Source organism: Phalacrocorax aristotelis, chromosome 10, assembly GCF_949628215.1.
Source record: "Phalacrocorax aristotelis chromosome 10, bGulAri2.1, whole genome shotgun sequence".
Classification (NCBI taxonomy): domain Eukaryota; kingdom Metazoa; phylum Chordata; class Aves; order Suliformes; family Phalacrocoracidae; genus Phalacrocorax; species Phalacrocorax aristotelis.
Genome location: NC_134285.1, coordinates 5,374,828 through 5,390,241, shown reverse-complemented (window position 1 = coordinate 5,390,241; position 15,414 = coordinate 5,374,828).

Genomic DNA, 15,414 nt, shown 5'->3' with positions numbered 1-15,414 from the left:
ATTTACTTTCAAGTGTGCTGTAGTACAAGCAAAATTAACTTCGATAAATAATATCTTACTGTAAGAGTAAGCACATGTAAAATATTCTCTGCACAGAGACTTAACCCAACACATGACAGTAACAAAGAGGCAGACTGCAATTTTCTGGAATCTAATGAAGGGTGAGAAAAAGGGTGGGTAATCCTCCACCTAATGGTATAATCCCATTTAATTTAATACAGAGGTCTAGAAAATGTTTCACATTTGGACACAGCCTGTATATGGAAATACAAGCAAAGTAACTAGGTAATAATGTAGTAAGCAGGCAGGATTTGGAGACAAGAGGGGAGTAGTGAAGATGGGTACATAAGCTTCAGAAAACTTAACTCTTTGAAAAGACCAATGTACAAGCTGTTAGTACCCAGCAGATGAAGATCTGCTGGTCAAAGCTATAGCTTTCCATAGTTCCTCATAGACAAGGAAGCAAAAAAACTAATGAAAAAGGAAGGGTAATGAAATTGTCTTGTAACTATTTCATACATACAGAACACTGTTCTGGTCCAAAAACTACAGAGCAGTCACTACCCCAAGACCTGCATGAGGAGTACTCTGGTACTTGATGGCTTCACAGAGAAGAATAAAGATGATAGAGAGAAAGCCCTAAATGTGGAATCTGCAGAGAGTCAAAAAATCATACATGAATATTGCACTTGAGATGATGAAAGTGAAAGGGCAGAACGGAAAACCAAACCTCGGACAAAGAGTATCGGTGGAACGGGCTGCTGAGCAGGTGCAGAAGAATCAGTAATGATGAAAGTATGCAGTGATGATGAAATATGCAGACAATGGGGGAGATTTTGTATGCATTTCTCAAAACAGACCAGGAATTAGTTTGCATTTCTAAAGATAGTGGTAGTGTTCATCTTTCACCAAAACTAAGAAATAGACATTTGCTATGAATAGTACTGTACACTTCTTTGAACCCTTCTATGAGCCCTTCATCTGAGGTTCTCAACAGTTACTATTTTTCCCAAAGAAAGATGCTCAGTGATATTGACCTACACATGCAGAAAGAAACAGGACTTGAAATTTTACAGACATTCTCACTACAGGCGAACAAGAAGTGCCCTTATAAGACACAGCACAACTTGATCCTTATTATATTAAAATCAAGGTCCAACCTTTTTTCCATACAGGAAACCACTGTGGATGCCCTAGGTATAAGAAGAAAACCCAAGTATGATAGTAAGTAAATAAAGGCCTAGTAAAGATGAATTAAAAAGAAAAGAAAAGATGAGGAGAAAGATTAAGATGATGATACAATGCTTTCAGCAGAGGCTTTCACTTTGCTGAGTCTAGTCTAAACTGACAGCCCTGGCTGGAAGCTAAAACTCAAGTGTTCAGAGGAGTGGAGAAGGAGAGCTCACTTTTATTTTTTGCTGAGTTGAAAAGTGTCACTTTTCATTTTGCTTTTATAGTTGCTGGAGACCATTACTGCTCACCCCATATTGGCTTTCCCTGCCCTGCAGAAAGTAAATGACATCTGAGAATGCAGTAACTGTGTGGTTTATCATCCCATTACATGGTACCCCTACAAAACTACTGCAGGCTTATCTGTAACATTTTAGCTTTTCATCAGTTGGATGAATCAGTGCACCAGGGACAGCTACTTTTGTTTATATAAATCTCAACAATTTTACAATAGGGAAGCAGGAACACAAGTTCCATTATGACAAGTCTAGAGGAGTCCTTGTAGGTACTTGCTGTCCTTGAAGACAGGAGGGGTGATAGGGAGAAGTATCAGGACGTGTAGTGGAATGTGTACCCGGGATAGACACTGGGCAAATCTTATTTCTGGAATGAGGCATATACAGCCTTTTCAGCAGTCGAGAATGTCTCCATACGCTGTGAGGGGGTGAAGGTAATGTGGTAAGGAAGGATTCTTTCTGGCATGACCCTGAGACCAGAGAAAGGGGCACTACAAAGGCCAACTGCTTCTTTTTCATTACAGAAATTAGATTAACCCACTGTGAGACTTTCAGTGGAGGAGAGAGTCACCTCTGGGTACAACAGCACCTCTCCTTTTGTCTGAAGAATACTCAGTACTCCATGGAAGGAAAAAGGAGGAACAGGAGGCAGCATCCAACTATGCTGCTGGAATGGTCAGAAGTAAAGGGTAATTAATTCTGTCATTGTGCAAAAGAGAGTAAGAGAATATAAAAATAAGCATTGCCTGTAGGTTCAGTGACTGGATGACACCAGGGTTGTGAAGTCAGAGATTGTAGGATCAATGCACAAACACAACCTGCTGCTCTGCAGCTATCTGTAATTGAGGTAGCTGGCAACTGTCCCCGAAAATAGTGCGCTATTATCATTAAGAAAGAAGACCAAGAGAAAGTTAGCATTCTAGATCTAAATTCTGCAAAGTCTTATGTAGGTTCTTACTCTTCCATACTGGGAACAGTCCTACTGAAGTATCAGTGCATAAAATGAAGGCATTAATAAGTCTCTGCAGGATCAGGATCAAGGTTTGTATTTTAAATCCCATGTTAATCCAGGAAGGTGGCTTCATGAGAAAGACATTAGAATAAAGTAGCCTGCAAAGCATATTCCAGAAATTCTATGATCCTAGAACCTACACAAGCTAGGCTATTCATTAACATTTCTGGTCTTCCCCTAAGCCAGCAGAGATTAACATGATTGCTGCAGCAAAGGGCTCCAAGTACTATTGAAAAGTTAAATAAATCCAGACTATATGTGATTGCCTTTGTATAGCATCTCCATATTTATATTGATATATCTGATATCATAAAGCGGTAAAAAGAAGACACTAATTTCTTTGGATTATTTTCAGTGCTGAATATATCAATAGTGTGAAACAACAAGGTAAAAGCAGGAGAGAAAGGAGAAAGAACATAATCATAAATAGCTATGCAAATCCAGAAATTCATCCAATCCAGGGTAAGCCATTAGCCACTTCATTATCAATGCAACAACAGATGCAGAGAAAAGGAAGGGGTTTGGGGTGGTTTTTTTCATATGAAAGGTAAAAATAAGACTCCTCCCACGGCATGCTTGTATGACTGTTTTCACTGTCTCAAGCTAGTTGTATCAACCACCCCACAGATATCTTCCATTGCCTCCACATGGATGCAGAGCATCATAAGTTAGCTTTTTATTTAGATAGCTAATGATTTCAAATATACAAAAAGTAGTAAAAATAAAACCCAGAAAATTTAAATGGGATGGTTTTAGAGTTTACAAATTCGTAGGAGCTAGCAGATTCAGAATCAAAAGTGAACTTTCAGGCTCTGGATAAAAAGAAAGGAGGATTAAAATATACTTCTACTCATTTCTTTTGTATTTACTGTAGATTAAATTATTATATTTGCCTCTTTTTTAGATTTTTTTTTTCTCCTTCCCAATTGCCCTACTCTTTTCCTGGTTCCTGCATTAAACAAAACACTCCATTCCTTAGTTTCCATGTGAAATCATATGACAGAGATTTGGGGTTATTTAAGGTAACTTTGCCTCCAAAACCAAGCCCTTATTTGTTTCCCGATGCTGACTTAAGAGAGCAGGCAATGATCTGAAAAGATGAAACCAGAGAATGTATACACTTCACAATTTCAAACTTCTTATTCCCATATATGCCCAGCCATTTGGTGTTCGCTGTCTCTGTTTAGTCATCCCAAAACCCAGCAGTACAACTGTCTCAGCTGCCTTGGTATTACTTGCTTATTTCTACCATCTGCACGTGTGACACTGATTTATTTCGCCACTGAGTGTGCTTCATAGTTAGTGCTAGCAGGGCTAGCAGCAACTCTCCTTTTGTAAGCGGAACACTTGCATAATCCCCAGCCCAAGGCCCTCAGCTCTTACTTGCACCTGATATGCCTGTTCTATGTGCCAATGTGAATAGAAAGAAAATGTCCAGATCGCAAAGTCTGTGAGTGCAGTTGCTTCCATACCACAAGTAAATTAAAGCAAACACTACCTTCCTCTCCCTCTCCCCCACCCCATACTGGTCACTCCCCAATGTACCGAATGGGTGCGACAGCTGTACTGTGGTCTGCTATTTCAAAGACTTCATTACTTTTACAAAATATGTTGCAGCACATTTACCAAAGCACTGTGAAGTATTATAAATAATTAAAACTAAACCATTCGTGTCAGAAATAAATTAACAAAGCCCATTTTGCAATGCAGCATCCCTGATTTATTTTTATTGCATTCATTTAGAGCATTTGTTAATTCACAAACCCAGCAGTCCACACAGAGTGGGTCTCCAAAATGTTAGTGAATGCTAGTGAGGTCATGTCTCCTCTTTAGGTTCATACAGGAACACTTCACTTTGGTTCAATAAAAACCATACAGAATACCCAAAATTAACAACCAACTGCTTCTGGATTTCACATTCCGTGTTTTCCAAGCATATGCTACTCTGAACATCTCTTTTTAAGAACCTTATCTGCATTTTGCATTTGCATAGGGGTACGAAATATGCAGAATCACACTCCAATTAGAAATTATTTTAAATACAACTATAGCTAATATCTACACCTTCAGAGAGTGATACTATCTTGGCTCCTCTCTGACTTCCAGTATTCTTGTTTGTAAGCATCATAAATAACACTGCTTCTTTTTAAAGTTTCAGTTTCATGAGGTGAGGGTTTCTTTTGGGGGTCTAGGTTATGGTAGTGGCGATCAGACATTCTTCCCTTATTGCAGTTGGCATTGGCATTGTCTGTATCACCAATACATTTCACAAGAAAGCTGTGATGAAATATTGGAGAGGATAAATAAGCATATCTCCTCAGAACAACTGCCAGTAATGTAAAGCCATATTTCCAAAAAACCCTACTTTTTTTCTTCACCTTATTTTAAAAGATACTCTGGGTAGAAGCATATGCAAACCTGCAGCCAAATTCCTATATTAAAGACTGAAACAATCCTCAAAATTAATAAAATCATAATGAGCTTTAAAACTGTATTTAAACCTATTTTAGAACAAATAAACAGGCACCTGTGGCAAAATAACTCCTGGAATAATCTTGGACCCTTCCAATTCCATTCCCTTCATCACAAACCCAGGTTTCTCTTTACAGCTCAGTCCCCAGCAGCAATGACTCCTATAACAGAAAGAGCTCACTGGGCTTTCTTTACTGGAGGAGTGCCCAAGAAAATTGGAAAGGACAAACTTATGTGAGAACCATGAGAAAGCAGAATTCTCATCTCTCTTAAGTATCTTTTCTTATTATTCTGCCAAAAAATTTGCAAGCTCTATATATGTATTTTTTAATACTATGATTAAATTAATTCATGCTACTCCAACATTAATTATCCTACAAAAGTTTGCAACTACTGCAGAGTTATCTTTGGTAAAATTTCATAGGTTTATTGATTGTGTGTCAATATTTTAATCACAAACAGTTTCAGAGATGGAATATTTAAAATCTTTCCTAAGGTTTCTATGAGCCTGTCTGGGCTCTTTTTTCTTGCCATTTAAAGAGGAAATACATTCTCAGAAGTTAAAAAGGATGTGAACATGTAAGAAAGCAAAGACTTTAATTCTATTCTGTTTTATTCTATACTATTCGATGCCTTTGTGTTCCATTCCTATGCTTTTCACAACACTGAAAGTGGAGAGCTTTGGATAGCCAAGTCACTGCACTTCTCTAGTAGTTTCCTTATTCATTCAACTGTAGTATATCCTTACCTGCATTCCAAGTGCACCACAGAAATTAGTGGATTTAATCTTGCTACCTTGTCACAGCAAAAACACCTATAAAAATGAACAGGATGCAAAATCAGGTACCATACCCTTTAATTCTGAGAACAACTTGCTATCATCCATGATGTTTCCCAGCACAAATAGCTCCATGATATCTGGGCAAATTACCAATTACGAGTGCACCGCTTCCAGGGTGGATATTTGCACATGTAGCCCTACGGTCTGCAAAGTGTACTCAATCTTGCATAAAAAGAACTTTGAGAAAAATGTATTCCTCGCTGATGTGAGTACAAATGCTCCACAGTGAGTGGGACTTTTCTGTTATGCAATGAGGTGCTTTATGCAAGGAGACCCAAAGCAGTGAGTATTTGCTGAGTTAAGATGTAAGGAGACTGGAGGAAGCAGATCATCTGCTCTAATTCATAGTAAGAGAGAAACTTCTGCATAGCCTCATTATGAAAATCTTCATGGCAGAACAGCTAGGCTTACTTGAATCCCTCAGCAAGAAATGCCTCTGTCCCCATCTCCACAGACAGGACTTGATACAGCTCACTCAGACACCAGAAATAAATTTCCCTTGTGCTCAACAGGATAGCAGCATGCATCTATTGAACATGCAGTCTGGCTTCTCCCAGAAGGTGCTACACTCAAGGTCTGAACTTATGCACATAATTATTATTCTACTCCAATCATCTTTATGCATGAACTGGATTTATTTTATTTTTTCTAAGTTATTATTTAATACAATAGGCAGTGCAGAAACTAAGAAGCTAATACAATCACTTCTGCTGTGTACTGCATGTTTATCTGGCTGAAAATGTAAAAATGTCAGAATGCATGAAGTACATCAGAAGTGTCACTAGGCCTGTTTGGTATGCAAAAGAGCACTGGAGAAGTTATTTTATTTAAAATAAAAACTTTACTCGAAATTATACTTCTCCTACTGTACCTTCACTACTCAACAGCCAGTTTTAAAATAATTTTCTGACTGATTTTTAGATATTTATAGATAATGCAAACCAAATGATTAACAAGACTCAGATCCAGAGTGAGATGTAAATATGCACAACAGCTTTAACCAGAGCAAGCTTGTCATACCTCAGGTTTTAAACAAATTTGAACAGTTAAGGGGCCTTCCAGTTCTTACCAGAGAAACAGCTCTGATACTTATTTTGAGTTGACTAATGCTGTAGAGACTGAAATCTTCTCAAAGGACTCATGTTCCAACAAATGCTACTCAGTTTTAACCCTGAATGCCCCTTGTATTTGGTATCGCTTACTTTCTACTTCATACATCATTTTCATCGGAGGGAGGCAGCTACAGAAGGATCTACTGTGGTAACTTGAGTACCGTAAAGTTCTTATGCATGTGAACTTTTTTAGGGATTGCAGTTCAGTTTTGGTCTTGGGGAAACACAGTTATGTTACTGTACGTTACTGTAAGGGTTAAATGATGCAAGAACATTCGAAGTAGTAACAAGTAAAGCAGAACACATGACTCTTCATCTTCAGCTGGAGGATCAGCTCTGCCAGCAAGCAGCGTCGGTCAATGGACATGTATACCAGGGCTTAGCAGTGCCCTTTAAGCACAGCTCAAATCCCGTTTGCTAACGAAGGCAGGGGCTGAAAGGGAGAGCTCCATAAGTAGGGCCATGAACAAGAGCAACTGGAGCTGGAGGACTGGCTACCAAGCACCAGGCTGGGATGCAGAAGACACTGACTGCTGAGTTACATTGGGACTTTAGTCTGTTATATTTATTCAAGAATGCCTTAGCCACTAAAGCAACAGGCAGCAGTGTATTAACGCAATCACAACAATGCCGACTCTTCGTTATTGAAGAAACATTGTTTAAATCACCCTCTTTTTCTGTTAAAACATTAACAAAAATCCCTATTAAGTAATCTGCATTTCACAAATGATAGTGACCTAGGTCTTCTGCCGCTACAAGCATAACTTGCTTTAGGGCAACGGGCACTTAACAACTGTCAGTTTACAGCAAATGAACATTTATCTGATTTTTTATTTTATTGTATTGTATTTCTGTAATGGTGCTTGAAATTAACATTTTTACTCTGTTTTTTTCACTCTTTTTTGACCATTAATGTAGTAAATTATACCAGCAAAATGAGCACAACAGCTTCATCTGTGTCTTAAAAACCTATTAACTTATAAGTGTCTGAGTAGAAATTGTCTAGTATTTTGAGGTTGACTGTCTTATTTCGAAGGCCATACTTGGGCCCATTGACCTAAACCAAACTGACTCCAACCCAAACATTCACAAGATGAATCCTATCAAATTAAAAGCATAAAGCGAAAGAGGAAAAAAGAGCCTAGACAATATGGTTACCTAATCAAAGCTAAAATAATCTATAACTAGTCAAAATGTTTCTGTGACATCTGCAGGCTCTCTTCCTGTGAGGCCCCTGTTGTATTCTTCAGATTTTAAAAAACCTCATAAGTTGAGCTATTCAGCAAGCTGCTGGATATAATTTATCTTGCTTTAATTTATTAGTATGTGTCTCTGTAACACTGTTCTTATTTTAACAAAGAGGTTTTTAAAATGGTAAAACTAAATGTATATTTAATTTATTTCACCCAGTAAAGAATTCTTGAGAAAATCAATTTCCATTTACAAAGGTATCCCAGCAGGTTGGAATTCTCATTACTGCAGTATTGTATTCTTACATCCAGGTTTATGTGACATATGGTATCATTTCTTCTCCATGATTCTATTAATTTTGGAAAACTATGTTAAAACTTCATTATAAATGTAACTTAAACTGACAAAAGCTGTGAAAATAGAAGTTAGTCCTGATCACTGGCAGTTTTGGTTATACATCTGATGATTGACGTATACATTTTCATATTTCTGCCATCATATGACAAAGCAAACTTCTTATACTTTATCCTCACGACTACTGGGGTAATACCAATAGTACTATTTCTAATCTGCTAAGGCATGAAGTGGTTCCATACTGCTGCTTTTCTGTTAAATCAGAAATGCCCACCAAAAAAAATGTTTTTTTTCTTGTGCATCATTACTTTCTTAATCAATGACACTATTTAAATGGCTGTAGCGGGTACCCTAACACTGAACCACTAACACACTTAAAATCTTCTGTTTTGCAAAGTATGAGATCTCAAAATGTGTACTTCATCCTCACAGACAGCTGGGAATCAACATTTTCAAAATCTTCACTTTAATACTGTGGTATGGACCAAACATAAGTTACTGTAACTGGTTGTCTTGTACATGGGAAGACTTAAAAAATTCACATTGGGTTCCCCTACTCATAAGCTACGCAACTGCTGAAACTGTTCCTTGGAAGCACCCTTACCAAATGCCAGGAGTCCTATGTCACATTAACATGTTCAGACAGCAGCAGTTATTCTGGTCCACAACTGGTTGAGCAGTTCCCCTCCAAGGTGACGTACTCAAAACCGACAAGGTTCCATCTCACCCTTCCCTACCTAAAGTCCACTTTGTTGGTTTAAGGAGTGTGATTCTGCGTTTGGCTTTTTTATTTTAGATTATGAGCAAGGAACCATTACAATCATTCACAGCTGCCATTGTTCTCAAAGTGTATGTTTGAATCTATAGACACCCAACAATTCAACTCTAATAAAGTATTCTTCGTATGACCCATTATTTTCACAGGAATTTAATTCAGTTTCAGGTTAGGCCTTAATTTCACTCTTAATTTTATACTAAATATAAAAAAATGTGTGTGTACATACATATAATAAAAGGCCCTGCGAATTACAGGGCCAATTCCATCCAATCATCATAAACTACGGGAGAGGGGATCCAGTGGATTGTGTAATCAACAGAACCCAAAGCATAAATTACAGCTCTGTAATTCAAACCTGACCTGCTTTATATTACAGACAAAATACTGGTACAACTGCTGTGCAGTTACCAGCATTTTAGTGCTACTGCAACTGTTTACTCTGCTTCCTCAATAACATACCCTAGACATACCCAAGGCTGATGACTTTCACTGCTCCTGGCTCCTCTTCAAGTATTTCTCGAGAGTTTTGATATTCTTGTACATGACATTTTGCAATCAATGAACACAACTTCAGGATGAATGCTGATTTAGGTGTATAACAGCATATGCAGAAATTACAAGGGCCTTTTCTGGAGCTGTAATGTGCACAACACTGCAATGAATAACGCTCCGTTCCCCAAGCTAGCCTAAGAAAAACAGGGCAGTAAAACTAATCACCTCATAGCCCGAGAATGACATAGCTGAGGTTGCCTTTGCATTCGTGGTTCATTTGAAGGTGTGTATTGCCCCTCATCCACAGCAGTACAGATTTCAAAAGGCACCTAAGGGAATCAGATGCTCCAGTCTCACTGAAGTTCTGAAGAAGGTGGCTCTGTAGCTCTTTTAGAAACTGTTGAAAAATATCATTTACTGATTTAATGATGCAATCCTTCTGTCTTACTGAAGGATAGATGGTGCTTACTAAAGTCATGTCTGAGCAAATACAATCAAGTTCTTAAATTTGAGTATATCCTTAAATCCCATTTCCTTTAGTAGCAGTGTAATGACTCTCTGCGCTGATGAGGTGTGATGCTTACTTTAAAATAATACCTGAAAGCAGTAGATAAAAGCATCTCATGTCTAAGCACTTTTCTGAACTGCAAGAGGACTCAGAAGTGAAAAGAAGAGGAAGACAAAAATTTGTGTTCCTGAAGAATGTACATAATGACCAAAGGCAAAAAGAATGAAAATGAGATTTCCAAATGTGGGTGGGAAGTTTTCTCTTAGGTATTAACAGAATTAGTATGTAGATTACGCAACAGAAATGCCTATTTTCAGTATCAACACTTTTCATTTGCAAAAGCAAAGCAACTGAAATTTGGAAAAGGAAATCACAGGTAAGACAGTGACCGCAACCATTCCAGTCCATGGATAATAGTCCTCCCACGCGATGGGAAGCATTCTATTTTTATAACCTGGACCTATGTCAGGTGACCGGGATCAGAAAATAGAGGGCAATTTGTTCCTAACACTCCTTTGTTGCACATTTTTTACAAGGTTTTAACCTCCAGCAACTCTGGGATTTGAAAAGAGGACATATCTCCCTTATACTAGATCCCTACATCCCACATCAGACTAAGAGTAAATTCCAGCAAGCCATTAACTGTGTGTAAATCAATAAAAAACAAACAAACAAAAATAAATCCCAGAGGCCAAACATACAAGATCAGAATTTCGAAGCACTTGTCTGATTTATAGACTCTCTCTACTAATTCTAAACCCAAGCCTGTTATCAGCCCTCAAGCAGTGCATCAGGAATGCCACACAGTCACTAGTCTTTATCCTTATCTTCATCACCGTTTCCCCTCAGCCACTTCCAGAGAGTACAGAAAAATCAACAAGTATTCTACTATTGGATATCACTGTAGGCATTTTTGCTCATTATTTGAATATTATGTACTTGATTGCTGTACATGCATTTGTTACAAATATAGTTGTCTTCTTCATGTATCATTCTTTAATAAGCTATTGTTACAAATGCCTAAAGATGCACAAGTACAGCTACAGCACATAAAATACAAAACATACAGAAACTGCAAGGTGCTTGTGTGTTTGCGTGTATGTGTACACACACAAGAACAAACAGCAAAGAAGGAAGCACTTTTATAACTTGTCCTGTTGGAAAACTGGCTGTGTTACAGCACAGGACAAGATGATGCTGTACCATTACTATGCAAACCTGCGCAATGGTTCAGTAATGCAGCAACGCTCTGTCCAGAAGCAGCAACAGCAGGAGGTACTGTTGCACTGAACTACTGCAAGTTGACATGAACATGCAGAGGAGGAGTTGCACAATGCTGACTTCTTCCAAATATAGCATAACAATATGGTTTTCCTCTACAAATTTCTTTGAATAGTTATGAGGGGTTCAGGTTTCTTGTGCGCGGTCATAGAGCTTTGAAAATGAGTATTTTTGTAACATGGTGGTGATGATAGCGTCTGTGGTACAATGCCATGGCATATGCCACAGAAATATAACACTGAAATAGAGCCTCCTCCTTTCCATGCTGAAAAAAAAATGTGAGACACAAATATTTCATATTTGGAAATGCGTATGCTCAAACCAGGCAGTTCTTAACCCTGAGTTCTGCGCTGGCAGCTCCTGCTCTGCCTGCGCTGTTGCAGAGCTGCTGCAGTGTTCATGCCGCAGTTCATCTCTATGGCCCTCTGGTGCCTGAGCCCAGACCCTCAGCACACACATCCAGTGCAGAGGGGATTTAACTTCTTAGAGCAGGCAAAATTAACCCCTGCTCTCAGTCCACTGATTGCAGAACACTTACGTCAGAAATAGAGTTGGTTCTGTCCGTGTAACATCCTTCATTGCAATATTCACTAAAATATCTTTTGGCTGTCACACTTCTTTTGGCACTGAGGTACCTTCATACTGCTAGAGGATTTCTCAGGGGGTCGTGAAAATAATTACCACATTATTAAGTAATGAAGCTCATACAGCATGAATCATCTTCTCCCTAATATCTGGGTCTCTGAGATATTATCTTTTCATAGGAAGAAACCAAATCCAACGTTCTCAGCTGTGCTGTCCTGTAACACACCAGAAGCCAGTGCTTTGTGACAATTACTATGCACTAGAGAATCGCTTTTCTGCGGCTAGAACATTCAGCATGTTTTTAGCAAATGGGCTGTTGAGTCCATATCAAATTAGGTGTCTGCTGGCCATATGCAGGGAGAAAGGCCCATAGGAGAAATTTCGGAAGCAAAGGTGCAGAAGTGTAAAGAGGTATTTATCCAAAATGCAAGGGAGTGGGGGAGGGCAAGAGCTCATTACATGAACTTCTCTCCTGCTGTCATCCCAGGTTGTGCAAATATTAGCTATGTGAACCGGAATAATGGCTCGATTGTCTGGGAGGATGACAAGTGACAGCTAAGAACTGGGTCAGGATCAATCACTATTTGCATACCAATTAGTTAATGTTCTTTCTTTTCTCATACAAATAGAGTAAAAGGTAACATTTCTCTGTTTAGAATAAAAAGCTTCACATGTCTTTCACACAATGGCTTATGTTGTATTTTTAGAAAATTTGTTTACTCCTCAGGAGCCATGCTGAAACTGCTTAATCATGATTTGAAGCTCAACTAAGTCCGCTAACTCCGCTAACGTATCTTAAACAGCACCGCTCACCTTTCCAGTAAACCAGTGTGCTTAGAAACGTGTTTCCTTCTGGCTCCAGAGCACTAGCTCCTATTTCAGACCTAAAGTGCTGCTTCTTAACTCTGATATTTTCCAATATATTTTGGGACTGACATTTGTAGCTTGCCTCTTATTCAAGCCATAGGCCTTTTGTCAACACACCAAAACCCAAACATGTGGCACTCCCGCAGATTCCCTCTTTGGTCATCATTAAAACAGAGCCTGAATTTCACCCTGTTTCTGTGCGTGGCAGATTTATGATAGAAATTACAAGAATCATTCATCTTTCTCAAGTTTATAGTATACTTCACTGCTGGACCGTTACCTCTCTTATAGAAGCTACTTGCAGTAAGGAAATTGAAGAGAGGAGCACCTACATGGAAACTTTTATCATTTGGACACTGTTCTTCTCCTTACTGACCCTTGCCTTAGTTCAGCATGTACCCCCTTAGCTACAATAATGCTACTTATTTCCAATGAGGGCAGAAGCATCAAGAGATACTATGAATGGTGAATTAGTAAACCCACCACTTTCTAGGCTTATTTCTTAAAGTATTTTAATATTTCAAATAATTCCTTCTAAATGTTTTAAGAGCTTTAAATTAGCAGCTGTAACCTGATCATAAATTAAAAATCTTCCCTAACCAATGAAAAGCAATGACAAGTTATTTGTATACTTACTGTTTATTTACACTCCCCATCAAGATATTCCTGGAAACTGATTCTTACTGTCAAAAGAATTTGAAATCAAAATACAGCATCCATGCTACAAATCTTGTATTATATCATCAAGCAACTGCAACACTACTCATTTTTTGTCTGCCCAAACTCATGAAGTCTTAAATGTAAACAATTTTTCCGAAGTCTATATAAGCAGAGCACCTAATTCTCACATCAGAATGCAGATAGATGAGAATGTGTGTGCAATCATATCCAAAAGGAATTTCAGATGGTGTAAAACCTTAAATGAAGAGCTCTGGCCAAATGCAGGAATCATAGTAACTCAAGCTTCTCTCTCCAGACAAAATGGAAACTTGGAGTCATAGTCATGCACATATGCTAAGACTGATTTTTTTTTTTTTTTAAATATAGTAGCCCTACAAGTCACATCTGGATACAACCCCATTGCTCTAGATACTCTATGGCCATATAATACAAAATAGCTGCTTAAAACTAAGCTAGAGGAAAGCGAAAGGGATTCTGGCATAAGAGGGAGAAGAGAAAAAATTTTTAAAAAAAGAATGTGCACCCACACTGACTTTGCTCATTACGGATGGCCTCCTGCCCTAGATTTTTAAACAACCTTAAAGCATTTGGACTTCTTTCTCGTTCCAGTGAAAATGGATGCTTCACTAGACATCCAGGAATACACACACTTCCTTTCATTCCATTAGGAATCATCCCTAGGCCAACAGTCAGCAACACATTGGGTCCTTCAGATGTCATTTCTGCAGCTCATTCTGTTATTAAAGAAAATTGGGAACAAATTCCAACTAGAGCAAAGTATCATAACCCAAAAGATGCAAGATACTGTGAAGATGTCATCTTAGAACTCTACTTTCATATTGGTGCCACATCGCTTAGAGAATAAAAATCCACATGCTTGTGAAATCCCAGGTGTCTGTCCTAGTGTTCAGAACAGTTCTCCACTAGTGTCAGTTTAGCTGTCTGAAAGCTGGGTTACACAAACTGTCCGTATCACATTTTTTGCCTAAGGTGAAAAAGTAATAATGACACTAAGTTTACCCATAATTAGGACTTCACATGACAGCTATACCCCATCGGAATAAAGAAACTGTCAGGACAACTGAAGGATGCTTTTGAGAACCGGAAACAGAAGTTTAACATGACTTGGATCTCTGGAAATCATTAGCAATTGGGATGGGGTTGGCCAAAAGGTTTCACAAATACAAGGAAAACATTATTCTGTATTAATTTCTCAGCTACTTCACCCCAGAAATTGTCCTACTCAAATACCACAGACTTTAGAAATACTAAATCCTGTATAACAATCCTACGTAATCCCAAGGACGCATTTTTCCACAGTTTATGTAACTCCTACAGCACAGCCATACCAAAAATAAACTTTCTAACACGAGAAAATGTAAATAATTAAGTTCTTGTTGGCCTATTTGTTTTTTAAACAACAAAACCAACAGCTCTTTTACAAGCATTTGGAGATCTTCACAAGTGTATGTCCGTCTAACTCACATTGGTTTCACTGCAATCTGTGCACTTGAGTACACCTGAGAATTCAACTAAAGCAGTAACGAAAGCCATATAAGTAGCGTAAGGTTCCTGGAGACATCACTTTGCTAATGCCCCAAAAAGAAAGATGCAGAAAACTCACTGGTTTCCAGTTGACAGAATATTTACAATGCCTCATGTCTAAATGTCATTTTATTACATTCTCCCTGCTTCATTCCCTATAAATTAAAAGATGTGTGATTAATCAGCTGTACTTTGGGTTCCACACAGAATTTCATGGCATGCCCTGCCA